Below are 22,293 nucleotides of genomic sequence, written 5' to 3'. Positions count from 1 at the left end.
AAAATATTGCTGCATGGAGGAGTTCTCCTGTTCCAGACACTCCATTCTATTCCGCCTGGTTTTTCTCCTCTCTCCCCACCCCACCTAAAAAATAAAATAAGCCAATATTATGTGGCTACTCAGCATGTTCAGTCCTCGTTGGACTGTTTCAGGGGTTTCCTTCCCTTTAGCCCCACCCTCAAATATATTTTTGCACTTATGCAAACTTCAGGGTTTCCCCTAGTTGGCTGATTCCTCCCTCTTATTGGGCTGCTTTTGACTGCATAGGTGAAGACACTCAAACAGAGGAAGCATTACTACCAGTATGGGGCAGAAATTGTCATAGGCCTAGCGAATACATGGCTGTGGCAAGATTTGAACTATGGCATGGGACTTCTGATCTCAAGTTCTTAGCAATAACCACCACATTGCACCATTTCTGTTTGTTTCCTGTTGCAATATGGGAAAACACCCACAGCATCAGGGTGTTTTAGAGCCTAAGAGAAGTAATCTGGGCTAACAACATAGACAATTTTAGGTTCTGGACGGAATGCCCCTACACCCTTATGTAGGTCTTAAGAGCTTTCTGATGCTTGAGGTGCCAGGCCAGGCTTCACCAACCAGCCACATGCTGCCTGGGGATATTGGGAGTTGGAATCCAAAACAGCTGATTGGTGAAGATGGTGCTAAAGTGAGAGCCAAGTGACATGTCCTTCTTTGTGCACTGGTTTCCTGCTTATGTTTGAAGTAGAGAGTGGCCTGGCAGAGTCAATTCCAGGATTAAGGGAGACTCTCAGTCTAGTGTTTTATGATCAATGGCTCAGTGGTAGAGCAAATACTCTGCATGTAGAAGGTCTCTAGTTCTATCCCCAGCATCTCTCATGTCTAAAACCCTGGAGAGCTTCCAGCAGTCAGTGGACACCAGGAATGCAGACCTTGTGCGCCTCCAAAACTTGTTACAGTTGAATTCCCACCATCCCCAGGCAGAATGTCCAGGGGTCAGGGCTGATGTAGTCTGACAACATACAGAAGGCCACAAGTTTCCTATTCCTGGTGTAGATGATATGGAGCTAGATGGCCCAACAGTCTGACTATGTAAAGCAGTTTCCTGTGTACCTCCTGCTTGAAGAAAGGTGATAGCTCAGTGGCAGAGAACATGGTAGAATGTCCCAGGTTGAGTCCCTAGCATGTCCAGATGGAGCTGGTTAAGACTCCTTCTCTGAAACCCTGGACAGACAGTTCCAATCAGTGTAGACAGTACTGACTTGGATGGGCCAGGACTCTGACTAACCTTAAGGCAGCTTCCTATGTGACCTGGTGTTGGGCAGTTGCAGCAGTGATGATCCAAAGGGTGTTTGCAACAGCTTGAAGCCACCATCTCCTACAACCTCCTGCAGCAATTTCCTGTAGAAATTTAATAAATATATAAATAAAGACACAGTTCACCCAGGCACAGTTTTCCCTGTTACAGTAAGGTGTGTTTTCATATTTAAATTATATCATTTTAAAATTTACAGGTGGGTAGGTGTGTTTGTGGGTGGGTGGGTGTATATACATCCAGACATATCTGGAATACCGCGGCCCCAAGCAGTGTCCAGGCAAAAAAAATCTTTGGAAAATTTTGCGGGGAAAAAAAAAAAGAAGAAGCTCAATTTTGGGCAAAAACAAAAAAGCTCAACAATTTTCCTGTCCGGATTTTCACTTTGTGAAATACGGCAACCCTCACACACATGGACGTTTTATGCAAAAGAGGTATCCTCTTTTTTGGGTCATCCTACCATCAAGGCGAGGGACCCAGGTGGCGCTGTGGTTAAACCACTGAGCCTAGGGCTTTCTGATCAGAAGGTCGGCGGTTCGAATCCCTGTGACGGGGTGAGCTCCCGTTGCTTGGTCCCAGCTCCTGACAACCTAGCAGTTCGAAAGCACATCAAAATGCAAGTAGATAAATAGGTACCGCTACAGCAGGAAGGTAACCGGTGTTTCCATGTGCTGCTCTGGTTTGCCAGAAGCGGCTTTGTCATACTGGCCACATGACCTGGAAGCTATACGCCGGCTCCCTCGGCCAATAATGCGAGATGAGCGCGCAACCCCAGAGTCGGTCACGACTGGACCTAATGGTCAGGGGTCCCCTTTACCTTTTTACCATCAAGGCACCACTTTTCTTTCATCCTGGTTCATTTCCATTATCAGAGCTTGAAGCAGCAGAAGCAGCCAGAGCAATTGCCTGTGGAAAGGTAATGTGCAGGGCAGAGTTATTTATTGATTTGTTTGTTTATATTTCTATACTACCCTTCATCCAAGGATCACAGGGCAGTTTACAATATAAAAAGGCAAAAATACATAGCATAGTAACAAACAAACAAAACAATAATATCTGAAGAAGTGTGCATGCACACGAAAGCTCATACCAATGACAAACTTAGTTGGTGTCTAAGGTGCTACTGGAATGAATTTTTTAATTTGGTTTTTCCTGAACAGTTTAGAGATTGTTTAACTAGTCAGAGTCTTAGGAGAAGAGGAAAGATATGTAATGAGAGTGTGAGGTGAGACTCCCTGGGAAGACCATTCCACAAGCAGGGAGCCACCACAGAAAAGGCCTGTTCTCATGCTGCCACCCTCTGGACCTCTCTTGGAGGAGAGGGCCTCCAAAAATGATCTCAAGGTCTGAGTAGGCTCATATGGGGAGAGGCAGTCCTTGAGGTATTGCACTTCTCAACTGTTTAAGACTTTTTAGATCAAAACCAGCACTTTGAATTGGGCCTGGAAACTGATTGGCAGCCAGTGCAGTCAGGCTGCAATTGGTGTTATATGCTCAAACCATCCTGCCCACAACCTGGCCGCTGAATTCTGCACCAGCTGAAGTTTCTGAACAGTCTTCAGAGCCATGCTCTTACTTTTTGTGTCTACTGACATCAGAATTCTGACTTCAGTGGGGCCCAGAACTGGGTGAATATGTACATTTTGGCTTCTCTCAGCTTCTCCTGTTTTGTTTTGTTTTAAAAAATCTTAAATTCAGTTATCCACATTTCCACATCAGTCTGTGATATATATATCATGGAAATTCATCAGCATTTAGTGCAAATGTATCCTAATATATGCATCTTGGAAAGCAATTTCACCACTACAATGCATTTTGTATGGTTGTTTTCTTTCATGAACCTGTGCCTTTTTATGTGCACATTACCTGATACACGTGGTACGCAACATTTTGTACACATCCACCCGATGCTATGGAATACTCTGCCAATGGAGATTCAACAGGTGCCTCCTAAATCAGTCCTTAATTAATTCTGTTCAGCTAAGCTTATGCATCTTTCAGAAAAAGCTTATAATTTTATGTGGTTTTATTATATATACGATAAATATTATTGTAAACCACTTTGATATTTTTCATGATATAGGTGTTTGTGTGTGTGTGTGTGTGAGTGTGTGTGAAAATGAACAAAGGTGATTTATTGGCTGGAGAACTGCATTGCAAAATCTGGAGACATGTGAATTTCAAAGGATGACTGCATTTTGGTTCTTGTATTGTTTCAGGAAGTATGGGTTAGCTAGATTCTCCATTAAATGTGAATGGAACATATTTTCTCCAACATCCCTAGTAGCGCAAGGGCTGTGGAAGTTTCCAGGGCAGTGGAGAGGGGGAGTTCAACATTAGATCTTCATACTCCATGTGGTGATATAGATAACAATATGTACATGTGGTATGTCCCCCCCCCAAAAAAAAACCACAGTGCGAGAAAAACTGTGAAGCCGGTCATCACTTCTCTCGTGGTTCCTGCTGCCTCAACTGTCCCCTACTTCCTGCAGAGGGCAGCAAACCACAAGAGCAGGCACTCAAAAAAGCAGCCTACTGTACCTGGGAACTTTCCTTAGTAATATACGTACGATATGAGGGAGATGCGTACGATATGAGGGAGATGCCGGTAAGAGATGCCTTGGGGTTCTTGCTGGGAACCTCTTTCCCTCTTCCTTGCTCCTTCTTTGGGCAGTGCCAGGGCTCTGTCAGAGCCCTGGCACCGCCTTCTGAAAGCCAGGAAAACCTCATGTGGTCACATCTTTATGCAGGTGTGTGCCTGTGTGGAAGGGAAAGAATAATTAAATGGAGAGTGGGTTTCCTCCTCTCTACTTGCCTTAATTTATTTCCCTACGCACCTCTTGTGATGGGGCACCAGGGACCTTGCAAGAGCAAAAAGCCCTTTCCCTTTTACCTCCCAAATGTCTCCCAAGACGCTGTCCAGCCCTGCCCTTTAAACAGCCGCTGCCCTCATCACTTGGAAGCATCCACTAGTCCCGTGGAAGAATAAACTGGGATTATTTGCTTCTAAATTAAAAAAATTAAATGAAACCTTCCCCTGTTGTTTAATTACTTCGACAGTTTTAATTTAAGAGAAAATGTGCTAATGTAAAATATGTAACCACATGTTAAAGTAAAAGTTTGTGATCTCGGTATATCACGATGTTTAGCTGGTAACATATCACGATGTTGTACACCAGGCGCCATTTCATTAAGTCCATTTTCTGTTCCCATCATGATCTGTCATAAAATGGCGCTCTGTTGCACACCTCAGTGAAGGCAGTGCCCGGGCTCTGGCAAGTCAGTGCCAGGGCTCTGACCCCATCTGGGAGCCCTAGCACTGCCCTTCCAAAGCCGGAAGCTAGGAAAGGAGAGAAGGGCTCTAGGACCCTGCCAGAGCCCTAGAGCTGCCTTCCCAGAGCCTGGCACCTTATTTTGCTGCAATGCGGGAATCCAGCAATTTTCCTGCACATGGTGCAGAGCTGTCACCTCCTTCTTAGAGCCCGGCAACTTGTTTTGCTGCAATGCGGGGATCCAGCACAGAGATCTGAGCTGAAGTGGTACAAAATTGTGATGATTCATAATTGAGAAGTTCCATTTTAGGCGTGCCACATATTGGTTTAACAGATTATTAAAATCTGTCCATTTTATCCTCCTTTGGGAGGGCAATGTCAGGGATCTGGGATGTTACCAGAACTCCGGCACTGCTTTCCCAAAGCTGGGAAAACCTCATCTGATCCGACTTTGGTTTCTTTATTTAACTTCCCTACACACATTCACTGGGACTCTTGCCTCACCTCCCCTAAATCTTCCAGGTTGTTGCCCAACTCTGCCTTTTGAACGGCCACTGCCCTCAGCCAGAGCTAACTCAGAAGATGCTGCTAATGCCATGGAAGAATAAACTGGGATTATTTGCTTCTAAGTTTTTTAAAAAATAAATTAAACCTTCCCCTGTTGTTAATTTACTTCGACAGTTTTAATTTAAGAGAAAATGTGCTGATGTAACCACATGTTAAAGTAAAAGTTTGTGATCTCGGTATATCGCGATGTTTAGCTGGTAACATATCACAATGTTGTACACTGGGCGCCATTTCATTAAGTCCATTTTCTGTTCCTATCATGATCTGTCATAAAATGGCGCTCTGTTGCACACCTCAGTGAAGGCAGTGCCCGAGCTCTGGCAAGTCAGTGCCAGGGCTCTGACCACATCCGGGAACCCTCGCACTGCCCTTCCAAAGTCGGAAGCTAGGGAAGGAGAGAAGGGCTCTAGGACCCCGCCAGAGCCCCGGAGCTGTCTTTCAGAGCCTGGCACCTTGTTTTGCTGCAATGCGGGAATCCAGCAGTTTTCCTGCACATGGTGCAGAGCTGTCACCTCCTTCTTAGATCCCCGGGCTCTGAGATGCTATCAGAGCCATGGCACGACCTTCATATGATTGAGCTTTGTGCAGGTGTGTGTGTGGAAATGGGGGAATAAATAAATGCAGCATGGGATTCCTTCACTGTCCGGTTTTTTTAGTTTACTTTCCCTTGCACCTCCTGTACTGGGACCTTAGGAACCTGGACTCACCAAGAGCCATGACTCGCTTGAAAGCTACCACTAGTCCCAGGGAAGAAAGAACTGATTGAACTACTTTGCTTAATTGTGGTATTTCTAATGACTATTTCTGAGAAATGAGGTTGCCCTGCATCTGGTGGCTTTTAGGGACTGATGTTTTGTTACCTCTGAAGAGCCACCCCCTTATCTCACTTTAACCTACTACTCTCTCTCATGTTGAGGTGGTTTGTGAAGACTGGTCACTTCAGTGCTGCTAATGCCACCAAGCCAACATTAAGGGTGGGTCTTTTTTGTGCATATCCCTTTGCCTCAGGCTTATTACCCATCGGTTAGTTAGTGTTTCAAGAACACAAGTAGGCGGCAGAGTGGAGCATATGATTACAAACTGTGGACCCACTATTTATTTTGCTGCAAGTATATCATCATCTGTGACTGTGTCAGGACAGGAAACTGGGGGAGAAAATTTGGAGCCCCACTCAATTGAATGTGTAGGAGGATCCCGTATATGGGAAAAAATGTGTAAAGCCACAAATTTCCCCAGAAAGGTGATGGACAGCTTACCTGACTATGGGAAGGTGGTGGAAGGGCTCTGGCCATGTCCCAGAAAGCACTTGTGCAGCTAGTGGAAGGGCTTTAGGACCCTGCCGGAGCCCTGGAGCTTCCTTTCCAGAAGCAGCTGCCTTGATCCACTGCAGGGCTGGAGTGGTGCCAGTAGTATCTCTGTACAGAGCGCTAAGCTAGTGCAAAATTAAGAAATTCCACTTGGTGGCGCCAAATATTGGTCTTGCTCTGGCTGCCATTTTAAGAAGTACATTTTGTCTGGTCCATTTGTAATCTGTCAAAAAATGGCGCCTGTACAGATCAATATTTGAAAATGTGCTGATTTAATGTACCAATTATATGTACGATAAAAAATACAGTTGCAACAATGTTAAAGGTAAGTAAAAATGTGTAAATTTAATACCCCATGAGTAGTAACAGGGGCTAACCAGTTTTTGTCCCCATGTGAAGCCTACAAAGGGGTGCTATTGAGGCTCCAGGCCTCTGTGTGTGTGAATGCAGATGCATGGGGGTGGGGGTATGCAAAACTGGATCTTTGACCCCGGTGAAATAAAGCCTAGTTTTGCCCCAGCCCTTCACCTCCAAATAATTCCGCCCTAATAATAATAATAATAATAATAATAATATATTTATACCCTGCCCATCTGGCTGGGTTTCCCCAGCCACTCTGGGCGGCTTCCAACAGAAAAATAAAACACAAGAATCTATTAAACATTAAAAGTCTTCTAAAAGTCTGGTAGTTGTTTTCCTCTTTGACATCTGTTGGGAGGGCGTTCCACAGGGCAGGCGCCACCACCGAGAAGGCCCTCGGTGCTGGACCTCAGTGTCCGGGCAGAATGATGGAGGTGGAGATGCTCCTTCAGGTATACTGGACCGAGGCCATTTAGGGCTTTAAAGGTAAGAACCAACACTTTGAATTGTGCTCAGAAATGTACTGGGAGCCAATGTAGATCTTTCAAGACTGGTGTTATGTGGTCTTGGCGGCCGCTCCCAGTCACCAGTCTAGCAGCCGCATTCTGGATTAGTTGTAGTTTCCGAATCACCTTCAAGGGTAGCCCCACGTAGAGCGCATTGCAGTAGTCCAAGCGGGAGATAACTAGAGCATGCACCACTCTTGCTAGACAGTCTGCAGGCAGGTAGGGTCTCAGCCTGCGTACCAGATGGAGCTGATAGACAGCTGCCCTGGACACAGAATTGATCTGCACCTCCATGGACAGCTGTGAGTCCAAAATGACTCCCAGGCTGCGCACCTGGTCCTTCAGGGGCACTGTTACCCCATTCAGGACCAGGGAATCCTCCACAACTGCCCGCCTCCTGTCCCCCACAAGCAGTACTTCTATCTTGTCAGGATTCAAACTCAATCTGTTAGCCACCATCCATCCTCCAGCCGCCTCCATGCACTCACACAGGACCTTCACTGCCTTCACTGGTTCTGATTTGAAAGAGAGGTAGAGCTGGGTATTGTCCGCATACTGATGAACACCCAGCCCAAACCCCCTGATGATCTCTCCCAGCGGCTGTATGTAGATGTTAAAAAGCATGGGGGAGAGGACAGAACCCTGAGGCACCCCACAAGTGAGAGCCCAGGGGTCTGAACACTCATCCCCCACCACCACTTTCTGAACACGGCCCAGGAGGAAGGAGTGGAACCACTGTATAACAGTGCCCCCAGCTCCCAAACTAGACGGTCCAGAAGGATGTTATGGTCGATGGTGTCAAAAGCCGCTGAGAGATCCAGCAGAACTAGGAAACAGCTCTCACTTTTGTCCCTAGCCCGCCGGAGATCATCAACCAGTGCGACCAAGGCAGTTTCAGTCCCATGATGAACCCTGAACCCTGACTGGAAGGGATCCAAATGGTCCACTTCTTCCAGGCGTGCCTGGAGTTGTTCAGCAACCACTCGCTCAATCACCTTGCCCAAGAATGGAAGATTTGAGACTGGGTGATAGTTGGCCATATTAGCCTCATCTAAAGATGGTTTTTTAAGAAGCGGTTTAATGACCGCCTCTTTCAGTGGGGCTGGGAATACTCTCTCATAGAGGGAAGCATTTACCACCCCGCAGAGCCCATCGTCCAGCGCTTCCCGGCTAGCTTTTATTAGCCAGGATGGGCAAGGGTCAAGGAGACAGGTGGTTGGTTTCACTCGTCCAAGCAGCCTGTCCACATCCACGGAGGTAACAGATTGAAATTGATCCCACGAAACATGACTAGACAGGACTCTAGCACTCTCCCGCCCCTGCCCTGCTCCCACGGTGGAGTCTACCTCCCTCCGAATCTGAGCGACTTTATCTGCAAAAAAACTTTGCAAAAGCATTGCAGGAGATATTGGGGTCCCTATCAGGCCCCGATGAAGAAGGTGGTTCGGATAGATTGTGAACCACCTGGAACAGTCTCCTGCTGCTGTTTTCTGCAGATGCGATAGAAACGGTGAAGAAGGTCCTCTTTGCGTCGCTATTGCCACTTGGTAGGCTCGAAGTTTAGCTCTAGCCTGTGTTTGGTCGGATTCAGAATGAGTTTTCCGCCACCGGCGCTCTAGCCTTCTCAGCGACTGTTTCATCGCCCTCAGCTCCGGGGAAAACCATGGGGCTGTCCGGGCTCCATGCAATCGGAGAGGGCACTTCGGAGCCAAACAGTCAATGGCCCTGGTTAACCCCACATTCCACTGGGCCACCAGGGAATCAGCTGAGAGGCCATCAACATGGGATAAAGCATCCCCTACCACTCTCTGGAAACCATTTGGATCCATTAAGTGGCGGGGGCGGACCATCCGAATAGGTCCCACCTACCTGCAGAGGGGAAGGGTCGCGGAGAAGTCCAGTTGCACCAGGTAGTGAGTGATCTGACCATGGCACTTCGTTAGTTTCACTTTTACTTAGTGTCAGATCACCAACTTCCATAGAGGTAAACACCAGGTCCAAGGCATGTCCACGGCTATGAGTTATTCAGGGACAGCCCCATGGAGGCCATGCTTTCCACGAAGTCCCGAGCGGCTCCTTGTAAGGTCGTGTCGGCATGGATGTTAAAATCCCCTAAGACAACCAAGCTAGGTGTCTCCAGGAGCACATCTGACACGACCTGAAGCAGCTCGGGCAGGGAAACCTTGGTGCAGCGGGGAGGTCGGTACACCAAAAAGAATCCTGTACTGCCCCTATTGCCCAACTTCCAGAACATGCACTCAGAAAACCTGGTCTTACCAATAGGACGCCTGGTGCAAACTAATGACTTCCTAAAAATCACTGCAACCCCCCCTCCCCGCCCAGATGGCCTGGGTTGCTGTGCATAAGAGAAACCTGGTGGACAAGCAGCGGCAAGGACAGGCCCATCTGCTTCATCCAACCAGGTCTCTGTCACACATGCCAGGTCAAATCCTCCATCCACAATCAGGTCGTGGATGGCAGTGGTCTTGTGGATCATTGACCTGGCATTGCACAGCAGCACCTTCAGGTCATGTGGGTATCCCTTGCTGATTCCAGTATCCATCCGGTCAGGGCCAGACCCAGGTATTCAAAAGGAGGTGAGATAGTAGTAATGGGGGATTTCAACTATCCTGATATTTGTTGGATGTCAAACTCAGCCAAGAGCATAAGGTCAAACAGATTCCTCACTGGCCTTGCAGACAATTTCATTGTCCAGAAAGTGGGAGAAGCAACAAGAGGATCAGGCATTTTAGATCTGGTCCTAACCAATAGTGATGACCTGGTTAGTGGGGTAGAAGTGGCAGGATCATTAGGTGGGAGTGATCATGCTCTTCTGGAGTTTATTGTTCAGCGGAAAGGAGCAACCAAGCATACTAAGACTCAAATCCTAGACTTTAAGAAAGCCGACTTCAGAAAACTTAGGGAAATGCTGGGTGAGATCCCATGGACAGAAATACTAAAAGGGAAGGGAGTTCATGATGGTTGGGAGTTTGTTAATAGAGAGATATTAAAAGCACAACTTCAGGCAATACCAATGAGACGGAAACATGGAAGGTGCCTAAAGAAGCCATGGTGGCTATCTAAAGAACTTTTAACTGAGTTAAGATTTAAAAGGGATATGTACAAAAAATGGAAAAGGGGGGAAATCACCAGAGAGGAATTCAAACATATAGCCAGCACGTGTAGAGACAAAGTCAGAAAAGCTAAAGCACAGAATGAACTCAGGCTCGCCAGGGAGGTTAAAAGCAACAAAAAGGGCTTTTATGGGTATGTCCGTAGCAAAAGGAAGAGCAAGGAAACAGTGGGATCACTTAGAGGAGAAGATGGTGAAATGCAAACAGGGGACAGAGAAAGGGCAGAACTCCTCAATGCCTTCTTTGCCTCAGTCTTCTCCAAAAAAGAAAACAATGCCCGACCTGAAGAATATGGAGCAGATGATTCAGCAGGGGAAACACAGCCCAGAATAAGTAAGGAGGTAGTACAAGAATACTTGGCTAGTTTAGATGTATTCAAGTCTCCAGGGCCAGATGAACTACATTCAAGAGTATTAAAAGAACTGGCAGAGGTGATTTCAGAACCACTGGCAATTATCTTTGAAAATTCCTGGAGAACAGGCGAAGTTCCAGCAGACTGGAGGAGGGCAAATGTTGTCCCTATTTTCAAAAAGGGGAAAAGAGAGGACCCAAACAATTACCGCCCAGTCAGCCTGACATCAATACCAGGAAAGATTCTAGAGCAGATCATTAAGCAAACAGTCTGTGAGCACCTAGAAAGAAACTCTGTGATCACTAAAAGTCAGCATGGGTTTCTGAAAAGTAAGTCATGTCAGACTAATCTGATCTCATTTTTTGACAGAATTACAAGCCTGGTAGATGAAGGGAACGCTGTGGATGTAGCCTATCTTGATTTCAGCAAGGCCTTTGACAAGTTGCCCCATGATATTCTTGTAAAGAAGCTGGTAAAATGCGGGCTAGACAATGCTACCATTCAGTGGATTTGTAACTGGCTTACTGACCGAACCCAAAGGGTGCTCATCAATGGCTCCTCCTCATCCTGGAGAGTAGTGACTAGTGGGGTGCCACAGGGTTCTGTCTTGGGCCCAGTCTTATTCAACATCTTTATCAATGACTTGGATGATGGGCTTGAGGGCATCCTGAGCAAGTTTGCAGACGACACCAAATTGGGAGGGGTGGCTAGTACCCCAGAGGACAGGATCACACTTCAAAATGACCTTAACAGATTAGACAAGTGGGCCAAAGCAAACAAGATGAATTTTAACAAGGAGAAATGTAAGGTACTACACTTGGGCAAAAAAGGAACAATCTCACACCTTACTTTTGATATCTATGCTACCAATTACTTCTGCCATTTTAATGTTAGAGAAAATGTGCTGATTTAAAAATTATATGTACTACCAAATAACAGTTGTAACAATATGTAAAAGGTAAGCACAAATTTGTAAATTTATTCCTCGCTGTGTAGTAGCAGGGGCTAAACAGTTGTTTTTCTTTACCCCAAGTGAAGCTTCCAGAGGTGTGGTATTGAGGCTCCCAGCCTTTGTGTGTTTGATGGCAGATGCGTGGGGTGTGTGTGCCAAACTGGGTCTTTGACCCAGGTGAGATAAAGCCTAGTCTTGCCCCTGCCCTTCGCCTCCAAATAATTTGGCCCTTATTTCAGACATAGTGTGATATTGGTATATCGCGATGTTAACCTGATAACATCGTCGTCGTTTAGTCGTTTAGTCGTGTCCGACTCTTCGTGACCCCATGGACCATAGCACGCCAGGCACTCCTGTCTTCACCGCCTCCGCAGTTTGGTCAGACTCATGTTGGTAGCTTCGAGAACACTGTCCAACCATCTAGTCCTCTGTCGTCCCCTTCTCCTTGTGCCCTCAATCTTTCCCAACATCAGGGTCTTTTCCAGGGAGTCTTCTCTTCTCATGATGTGGCCAAAGTATTGGAGCCTCAGCTTCACGACCTGTCCTTCCAGTGAGCACTCAGGGCTGATTTCCTTCAGAATCGATAGGTTTGATCTTCTTGCAGTCCATGGGACTTTCAAGAGTCTCCTCCAGCACCACAATTCAAAAGCATCAATTCTTCGGCGATCAGCCTTCTTTATGGCCCAGCTCTCACTTCCATACATCACTACTGGGAAAACCATACCTTTAACTATACGGACCTTAGTAGGCAAGGTGATGTCTCTGCTTTTTAAGATGCTGCCTAGGTTTGTCATTGCTTTTCTCCCAAGAAGCAGGCATCTTTTAATTTTGTGACTGCTGTCACCATCTGCAGTGATCAAGGAGCCCAAGAAAGTAAAATCTCTCACTGCCTCCATTTCTTCCCCTTCTATTTGCCAGGAGGTGATGGGAACAGTGGCCATGATCTTGGTTTTTTTGATGTTGAGCTTCAGACCATATTTTGCGCTCTCCTCTTTCACCCTCATTAAAGGTTCTTTAATTCCTCCTCACTTTCTGCCATCAAGGTTGTGTCATCTGCATATCTGAGGTTGTTGATGTTGAGCTTCAGACCATATTTTGCGCTCTCCTCTTTCACCCTGATAACAGATAACATAAAGAGGAACCTGATAACATATCAGCTGCTAAAATATCATGATGTTGAAAACCAGGAATGCGCCAAGCTGAGGTCACACCAAATTATGAAGATCCACTTGGGGGCGCCAAACATTGGACTAACACTGGACTCCATTTTATGAAGTACATTTTGTCTCTAATCTGCCATTACCTGGCACCTTGGGTGTAGACCGATATTTGGCGCCACCAAGTGGATTTTCTGAATGTTGCACCACCTCAGTGAAGGCGGTGCCAGGGCTCTGAGAAGGCAGGGCTCTTTGATACTGTCATAGCTTTCTCAGCTTTGGGAAAGACAGAAGGGCTCTAGGACCATGCCAATCCTGGTGCTGCTTTACCAGAGCCAATAGTCCTCCCATTTTATCTGTCTTTTTGGGAGGCATTAGAATGCTACCAGTGCCTGGGCACTGCCTTACCAATGCTGGGTAAAACTCATGTTATCACAGCTTTGGTTTATTCACTTCCCTGCACCCCAGCACTGAGGCCCTCACCTCACCTCCCTAAAGCCCCCCCCCTAGTTTCTGCCAAGTTTTGCCTTTTGAACATCTTCTGCCTTTAGCCAGAGCTCCCTTGGAATCTGTTTTAGACCCCTGTGGAGTAGCAGTTGGTGGGACATTGCCCCGCTTCCCTCTACATAGCTCCATCCTTATTTCAGACCATCTATTATATCTGATGTTAAGCCCTCTTGTTTTCTGAACTGTGTTTATGTAGGATGTTCATTTCAGTCTGTCAATCTGCATGCCATTTCAGTTAACAGAACCTCATATATGAGAGAATACATTGCCTGTAGGATCTGCTTTCTTTGCAGGGTATAATACTCCTGAGGTACTTAACGCTGTTGCCAGTCCATTATTCCTGTTCTCTTGTTTGTGTGAAGGGGTGTGTGTGTGTGTTTCTATGTCTATCTCACCTTAAATTTGATATCTATGCAACTGATTACTTTGACCTTTTTAATTACCGTTCCTATAAAATATCACTTGTAACAATATTGTAAAGGTAAATTAAAAATTATAAGTTTTAGACCCCCTCAGTAGGAGCTATTGCAAGGATATTACCCTGTTCACATCCACGTAATGCCAATCTTATTTCAGACATCTTGTTTTCTTGGTATATCGCGATGTTTTGGTAGTAACATATCACGATGTTGAAAACAATACATCGCGTTGAGCAGCCGCCATTTCTTTAAGTCCATTTTCTGTTTCCCTTATGGTCTGTCATAAAATGGTGCCCTGTTGCACACCTCAGTGAAGGCAGTGCCAGGTCTCTGGCAAGTTAGTGCCAGGGCTCTGACCACATCCGGGAGCCCTCATGCTGCCCTTCCAAAGCCGGAAGCTAGGGAAGGAGAGAAGGGCTCTAGGACCCTGCCAGAGCCCTAGATCTGCCTTCCCAGAGCCCGGCAAATTGTTTTGCTGCAATGCGGGGATCCGGCACAGTGATCTGAGCTGAAGTGGTACAAAATTGTGAAGATTCATAATTGAGAAGTTCCATTTAGGCGTGCCACATATTGGCTTAAAAGATTATTAAAATCTGTCCATTTTATCCTCCTTTGGGAGGGCAATGTTAGGGATCTGGGATGTTACCAGAACCCTGGCACTGCTTTCCCAAAGCTGGGAAAACCTCATTTGATCCTAGCTTTGGTTTCTTTATTTAACTGCCCTGCACAGGGATGCTGGTGGCACTGTGGTCTAAACCACAGAGCCTAGGGCTTGCTGATCAGAAGGATGGGGGTTTGAATCCCCCTGATGGGGTGAGCTCCCATTGCTCGTTTCCTGCTCCTGCCAACCTAGCAGTTGGAAAGCACGTCAAAGTGCAAGTAGATAAATAGGTACCGCTCCGGCGGGAAGGCAAACAACATTTCCGTGCGCTGCTCTGGTTTGCCAAAAGTGGGTTATTCTTGCTGGCCACATGACCCAGAAGCTGTAGGCTGGCTCCCTCGGCCAGTAAAGTGAGATGAGCACCACAACCCCAGAGTCGTCCACGACTGGACCTAACGGTCAGGGGTCCCTTTACCTTTACCTTTACACACTTTCACTGGGACCCTCACCTCCCCTAAACCCTCCAGGTTGCTGCCCAGCTCTGCCTTTTGAACAGCCACTGCCCTCAGCTGGAGCTAACTCAGAAGCTGCTGCTAGTTTTGTGGAAGAATATACTGGGATTATTTCTTTTGGTGCTAGTATTTGGTTTTGTCAGGGCAGGGTGCTGGGTGCTGGGTGACAAAATCTGAGGCTTCACTCAGCTGAATGTGGGGGGGAAATGTGTGGAGGGCTGATTACCCAACTGGGATGCAGTACCCCAGAGGTCTCCTGCCAAAGCGCAGAAACTGCTTGTGCAGCTTTGGGAAGAATGGAAGGGCTCTTGGACCCTGCCAGAGCCCTGCAGCTTTCTTCCCAGAAGCAGGTGCCTTGCTCAGCCACAGTTCCTGATGCCACATGTTTCTCTGTACAGGGGCTTCAAATATTGGCCTCGCCCTGGGTGCCATTTTATGAAGTCCATATTCTCAGGTCCATCTGTAAGAAGGATCCTAAAGCCAGATTCTGCACAGGGCACTGAGCTGAGGTAGCACAAAACTGAGTAGATCCATAATTGAGAAAAATCTATTTGGTGGTGCCAAATATTGGCATTGCACGGCGTATTAAGTCCGTCTGTCACTGGCTTCTCAGAGCCCTGGTATCCTCCTGCCAAAGCTGGAAGCCTAGCATGGAAAGGAGAAAAGGGCTCTGCAGTATCCTTCCCAGATTTAGGCACCTTGCTTACCTGCAGTGTCAGATCCTGCAGGTTGTTTGTTTTTTTTTACAAAAAGTGCTGACCTGCAGTGATACAAAGTTGAGATCCATTTGGAGATACCACATATTGGCCTTGTTTATCATGTGATCTTAGCTTTGGACAGATGTAGTCTGTTGCTTAAGCTTCTTTTCTCCCTTCTTCCCTTCTCTGTCTCTCACTGTGTGTGTGTCTGTATTTTCCCCATGTCTAGTCTATCGGAGAACATTTTCTCACCATAACTTCGATATCTATGCTACCAATTACTTCTGCAGTTTTTCTCTCAGAGAAAATGTGCAGATTTTAAATATCTGTACTATAAAATAAGAGCAGTAACAATATGTTAAAGGTAAGTAAAAATTTGTAAGTTTTAGACGCCTCAGTAATAGCAGTTGCCAGGACATTACCCCATTCGCTTCTACATAGTTCCATCCTTTTTCCAGACATCCTATTATTGGTATATCACCAGGTTTGGTTGGTGACCTATCACAGTGTTGAAAGCCAAACACCACCCAGGCCTCCTTGCACCCCTCTTTGCTTCTGAACTATGTTCATGTAGGATGCTGTTCTCACTCTGCCAATCTGCATGCCTTTTCAATTTACAAAACCTCATACAGTATATGATATATTGCTTGGGGGGTCGGCTTTTCTTGTAGGGTATATTCCTCCTGAGGTACATAACGCTGCATCCAGTCCATTATCCCTGTTCCAATAGGTAACCTGGAAGCCAAGTAAGTGCTTCCCTAACTTTGGAAAGAAGGAAAAAGCTCTAGGATCCTATCAGAGCCCTGTAAAATCCTTCCCAGAGCCAGATACCTTGCAGTGTGAGATCTGGCAGTTTTCTTGTGTAGGGTGCTGAGCTGAGATGGTCAAAATGCAGAAGATCCGCAATGGAGAAGATCTGTTTGGGGGTGCCACATAGCGGCCTCAAAAGTTTACTAAAGTCTGTCCATTTTAACCAACTTTGGGAGGGTGGAGGCTACCAGAGCCCTGGACTGCTCACAATTTCTTCATGTATTTTCCCATGCGACTCACTTCCCCAATGCCCACATGTTCCTGCCTGCTCTGCCTTTTAAACAGCTGTTGCCATCAGTTGGGTCTGGCTTGGAAGTGACAGCTAATCCTATGGAAGAAGGAACTGGGGTTACGTATTTACTTCTGAGTTGAAGAAGATGAAAATAAACATTGCCCTGTTGCTTAAGCATCTTTCTTCCCTTCCAGCAGACTGGAGGAGGGCAAATGTTGTCCCTATTTTCAAAAAGGGGGAAAGAGAGAACCCAAACAATTACCGCCCAGTCAGCCTGACATCAATACCAGGAAAGATTCTAGAGCAGATCATTAAGCAAACAGTCTGTGAGCACCTACAGTAGAAAGAAACTCTGTAATCACTAAAAGTCAGCATGGGTTTCTGAAAAATAAGTCATGTCAGACTAATCTGATCTCATTTTTTGACAGAATTACAAGCTTGGTAGATGAAGGGAACGCTGTGGATGTAGCCTATCTTGATTTCAGCAAGGCCTTTGACAAGGTGCCCCATGATATTCTTGTAAATAAGCTGGTAAAATTTGGGCTAGACAATGCTACCATTCAGTGGATTTGTAACTGGCTTACTGACTGAACCCAAAGGGTGCTCATCAATGGCTCCTCCTCATCCTGGAGAGTAGTGACTAGTGGGGTGCCACAGGGTTCTGTCTTGGGCCCAGTCTTATTCAACATCTTTATCAATGACTTGGATGATGGGCTTGAGGGCATCCTGAGCAAGTTTGCAGACGACACCAAATTGGGAGGGGTGGCTAGTACCCCAGAGGACAGGATCACACTTCAAAATGACCTTAACAGATTAGACAAGTGGGCCAAAGCAAACAAGATGAATTTTAACAAGGAGAAATGTAAGGTACTACACTGGGGGGGGATGAAAGGCACAAATACAGGATGGGTGACACCTGGCTTGAGAGCAGTACATGTGAAAAGGATCTAGGAGTCTTGGTAGACCACAGACTTGACATGAGTCAGCAGTGTGATGCAGCAGCTAAAAAAGCCAATGCAATTCTGGGCTGCATCAATAGGAGTATAGCATCTAGATCTAGGGAAGTAATAGTACCACTGTATTCTGCTCTGGTCAGACCTCACCTGGAGTACTGTGTCCAGTTCTGGGCACCACAGTTCAAGAAGGATACTGACAAGCTGGAACATGTTCAGAAGAGGGCAACCAAAATGGTCAAAGGCCTGGAAACGATGCCTTATGAGCAACGGCTTAGGGAGCTGGGTATGTTTAGCCTGGAGAAGAGAAGGTTAAGGGGTGATATGATAGCCATGTGCAAATATATGAAAGGATGTCATATAGAGGAGGGAGAAAGATTTTTTTCTGCTGCTCCAGAGAAGCGGACACGGAGCAATGGATTCAAACTTCAAGAAAGAAGATTCCACCTCAACATTAGGAAGAACTTCCTGACAGTAAGAGCTGTTCGACAGTGGAATTTGCTACCAAGGAGTGTGGTGGAGTCTCCTTCTTTGGAGGTCTTTAAGCAGAGGCTTGACAGCCATCTGTCAGGAATGCTTTGATGGTGTTTCCTGCTTGGCAGGGGGTTGGACTGGATGGCCCTTTTGGTCTCTTCCAACTCTATGATTCTATGATTCAATCTCTGTGTGTGTGTGTGTGTGAGAGAGAGAGAGAGAGAGAGAGAGAGAGACAGACAGACAGACAGACAGACAGACAGACAGACAGACAGACAGTGTCTCCCACTTGACTTTTAGGGAGCACTATCTCTTCTTATATTTGAGATCTATGTTACTAATTGTTCTATGGTTTTTCCCTTAGGGAAAATGTGCTGATTTAAACATTACATATACTATAAAATAACAGTTGTAACAATGTGATAAAGCTAAGCAAAAATTTGTAAGTTTTAGACTGCTAAGCAGTCACAGTTGCCATGACATCTACTCTTGGCCTGTGTAATAGTTCCATCCTTATTTCAGACATCATACCATATTATCTCAGTGTATCGTGTTGTTTAGCAGGTGACAGTTCACAATGTTGCAGCCTACTTCGTTTCTGACCTATGTTTATGTAGGATGCTCATTTCAGTCTGTCAATCTGCATGCCTTTTCCATTTACAGGACCTCATATATGACAGAATACATTGTCTATAGGATCAGTTTCCTTTGCAGGGTATTATACTCCTGATATACTTAGTGCTGTTTCCAGTCCATTATTCCTGTTCTCCTTTCTACAGTACATAGTATTATGCTATTTCAGACAAACATATATCCCAACTGCCCCCCTAGTGGTGGAACTCCAGAAATGAATAAGTACTTAATAACACAATATGGTTCAATTGAACCACTGTGTTAATTTTGGCATTTCTAATGATGAGAGATTGTACTTTCTTGGGCTTTCTTGGGCTCCTTGATCACTGCAGGTGGTGACAGCAGTCACGAAATTAAAAGACGCCTGCTTCTTGGGAGAAAAGCAATGACAAACCTAGACAGCATCTTAAAAAGCAGAGATATCACCTTGCCGACAAAGGTCCGTATAGTTAAAGCTATGGTTTTCCCAGTAGTGATGTATGGAAGTGAGAGTTGGACCATAAAGAAGGCTGATCGCCGAAGAATTGATGCTTTTGAATTATGGTGCTGGAGGAGACTCTTGAGAGTCCCATGGACTGCAAGAAGATCAAACCTATCCATTCTTAAGGAAATCAGCCCTGAGTGCTCCCTGGAAGGACAGATCGTGAAGCTGAGGCTCCAATACTTTGGCCACCTCATGAGAAGAGAAGAATCCTTGGAAAAGACCCTGATGTTGGGAAAGATTGAGGGCACTAGGAGAAGGGGACGACAGAGGACAAGATGGTTGGACAGTGTTCTCGAAGCTACGAACATGAGTTTGACCAAACTGCGGGAGGCAGTGCGAGACAGGAGTGCCTGGCGTGCTATGGTCCATGGGGTCACGAAGAGTCGGACACGACTAAACGACTAAACAACAACAATGATTATTTTGGCGAAATGGCATTGGCCTTCAGCTGCTGGCTTTTAAAGGCTGGTGTTTTGTTACCTCAGGATACGACAAATCCCCTTATCTCACTTTAACTGCTGCTTTGAGGTATATCTTCCGCAAAAGAAATGGCTTAGGAGTAAACACCACACAAATGCGGAGCGGCATCCCTAAGGAGACTAGATGCCTCCTTTGGGCAACTCCTGCAGCCAAACTGGTGCTAAATGCATTGCTCTGCTTTCCTTTGGACTACATCAGTTACGGGGTGGTGGTTCTTGTCGGAAGGGCTCTAGCTAGGACCCTGCCAGAGCCCTGAGCTGCCTTCCCAGAAGCAGGTGCCTTCCTTAGCTGCAGTGCGGGATCCAGAAAGAGCAGAAAGCCCTTTCCACATTGGCACCCAAATCCCCCCCCCAAGTTGTTGCCCAGTTCTGCCTGTTGAACAGCTATTGCCATCAGCCGGAGCTCGCTTGGAAGCTTCTGCTGTTCTGATTGTCTGGTGGAAGAAAAACTTGTTTAAGTCTCTTTCTTACCTTCTCCTCTTTTTGTGTGTGTTTCTGTGCCCCCATCCTGTCTACCTGGGAAAAATCTCTCACCTTACTTTTGATATCTATGGTACTAATTACTTCTGCCATTTTAATATTAGAGACAATGTGCTGATTTAAAATTTATACGTACTATAAAATAACAGTTGTAACAATATGTAAAATGTAAGTACAAATTTGTAAATTTATTCCTCCCTGTGTAGTTGCAGGGGCTAACCAGTTGTTTTTCTTTGCCCCATGTGAAGCCTACAGAGGGGCGCTATTGATGCTCCCAGCCTATGTGTGTGTGATCGTAGATGTGTGGGATGTGTGTGCCAAACTGGGTCTTTGACCCAGGTGAAAAAAGCTTGTTCTGCCCCTGCCCTTCGCCTCCAAATAATTTGGCCCTTATTTGAGACATAGTGTGATATTGGTATATCGTGATGTTAAGCTGATAACATATCAGCCAGTAAAATATCATGATGTTGAAAACCAGGCATTGCGCCAAGGTGAGGTGGTGCCAAATGATGAAGATCCACTTGGGGGCGCCAAACATTGGACTCACACTGGCCTCCATTTTATGAAGCACATTTTGTCTGTAATCTGCCATTACCTGGCACCTTGGGTGTAGGCCGATATTTGGCGCCATCAAGTGGATCCTCTGAACATTGCATGACGTCAGTGAAGGCGGTGCCAGGGCTCTGGGAAGGCAGGGCTCTAAGATGCTGTCAGATCCCTGGCACCCCTTTCTCAGAGCCCTGGCACCACCCTCCCAAACCAGGAAACCTAGTCATAGCTTGCCCAGCTTTGGGAAAGAGAGAAGGGCTCTAGGAGCCTGCCAGAGCCCTGGAGCTGCTTTCCCAGAGCCAGTAGTCCTTCCATTTTATCTGTCTTGGGGGGGGCAGTGTGAGGGCTTTAGGATGCTACCAGAACATAGCTGTGAAGTTCTCCCTTTTTTTAAGGGAAATTCCCTTATGCTGAATAGGCTTCCTCGCGAGAAAAGGGAAAACTTGACAGCTATGTACCAGTAGCAGAACTTCGCATATGAGATAATACATTGCCTGTACGGTCTGCTTTTCCTGTAGGGCAGGCATGTTCAACAGGTAGATCATGATCTACTGGTAGATCACAGGGTGTTTCTGGTAGATCCTGGTTGATCTCTGCCCATCCCAGCGATCTCCTTAGAATAAAGCAAAAAAACAAAACAAAAAACCCAACAACTTTGGCTTCCCCCAAAAAGCTCAAAAACTGCTACTTTTTTAATACTGTGAGTAGATTGCAGTCTATTGGGAGCTGGACGTCCCTGCTGTAGGGTATAATACTCCTGAGATACTTAGTATTGCTTCCAGTTCATTATTCCTGTTCTCCAATTTCTGTGAATGTGTGTTTGTGTGTTTCTATGTCTATCTCACCTTAAAGTTGATATCTATGCAACTGATTACTTTGACATTTTTAATTGCAAGGATTTTACCCTGTTCACATCCATGTACTGCCATCCTTATTTCAGACATCTTGTTTTCTTTGTATATCGCGATGTTTAGGTAGTAACACATCACGATGTTGAAAACAATACATCGCATTGAGCAGCCGCCATTTCTCTAAGTCCATTTTCTGTTCCCCTTATCTGTCATAAAATGGTGCCCTGTTGCACACCTCAGTGAAGGCAGTGCCAGGTCTCTGGCAAGTTGGTGCCAGGGCTCTGACCACACCCGGGAGCCCTCACACTGCCCTTCCAAACCCGGAAGCTAGGGAAGGAGAGAAGAGCTCTAGGACCCTGCCAGAGCCCTACCTTCCCAGAGCGAGTAGTCTTTGCCATTTATCTGTCTTTGCCAGGACCGCGTGAGGGCTCTACCAGAGCCTGGGCACTGCCTTACCAATGCTGGGTAAAACTCTTGTTATCACAGCTTTGGTTTATTTACTTCCCTACACACCAGCACTGAGGTCCTCACCTCACCTCCCTAAAGACCCTCTATTTTCTGCCCAGTGTTGCCTCATGAACAGCTTCTGCCTTTAGCTGGAGCTTCCTTGGAATCTGTTTTAGACCCCTATGGAGTAGCCATTGGTGGGACATTGCCCTGTTCCCCTCTACATAGCTCCATCCTTATTTCACACCATCTGTTATATC

At 46.1% G+C, this 22,293-nt stretch overlaps 1 long non-coding RNA gene across 1 annotated transcript; it reads right to left on the bottom strand.

Moving 5' to 3' along the window:
- Nucleotides 1–414: 414 nt before the first annotated feature.
- Nucleotides 415–6,452, bottom strand: LOC118079159 (uncharacterized). Its single transcript, XR_004691809.2, has 3 exons — nucleotides 6,393–6,452; nucleotides 2,115–2,203; nucleotides 415–1,383 (listed from the first exon to the last, which is right to left on the bottom strand). It is a non-coding gene; the product is annotated as an uncharacterized LOC118079159 (long non-coding RNA).
- Nucleotides 6,453–22,293: the final 15,841 nt, after the last annotated feature.

The sequence above is a fragment of the Zootoca vivipara genome, chromosome Z, assembly GCF_963506605.1.
Source record: "Zootoca vivipara chromosome Z, rZooViv1.1, whole genome shotgun sequence".
NCBI lineage: Eukaryota > Metazoa > Chordata > Lepidosauria > Squamata > Lacertidae > Zootoca > Zootoca vivipara.
The sequence above is the reverse complement of the archived record's forward strand: the minus strand, read 5'-3'. Positions and strand labels throughout refer to the sequence as shown.